Genomic DNA, 505 nt, shown 5'->3' on the forward strand with positions numbered 1-505 from the left:
TATGTTATTTGCCTTTTTTCCCTTACTGCTTTTAAAATTCCTTCTTTGTTTAGTGCATTTGGTGTTTTGATTATTATTATGTGACAAGAGGAATTTCTTTTCTGGTCCAGTCTATCTGGAGTTCTGTAGGCTTCTTGTATGTTCATGGGCATCTCTTTCTTTAGGTTAGGGAAGTTTTCTTCTATAATTTTGTTGAAGATATTTACTGGCCCATTACATTGGGAGTCTTCACTCTCTTCTATACCTATTATCCTTAGGTTTGGTCTTCTCAGTGTGTCCTGGATTTCCTGGATGTTTTGGGTTAGGAGCTTTTTGCTTTTTGCATTTTCTTTGACTGTTGTGTCAATGTTTTCTAAGGTGTCTTCTGCCCCTGAGATTCTCTCTTCTATCTCTTGCATTCTGTTGGTGATGTTTGCATCTATTGTTTGCATCTATGGCTCCTGATTTCTTTCCTAGGTTTTCTATCTCCAGGGTTGTCTGTCTTTCTGATTTCTTTATTGTTTCT

Source organism: Mastomys coucha, unplaced genomic scaffold (genome assembly GCF_008632895.1).
Source record: "Mastomys coucha isolate ucsf_1 unplaced genomic scaffold, UCSF_Mcou_1 pScaffold13, whole genome shotgun sequence".
Taxonomy (NCBI): domain Eukaryota; kingdom Metazoa; phylum Chordata; class Mammalia; order Rodentia; family Muridae; genus Mastomys; species Mastomys coucha.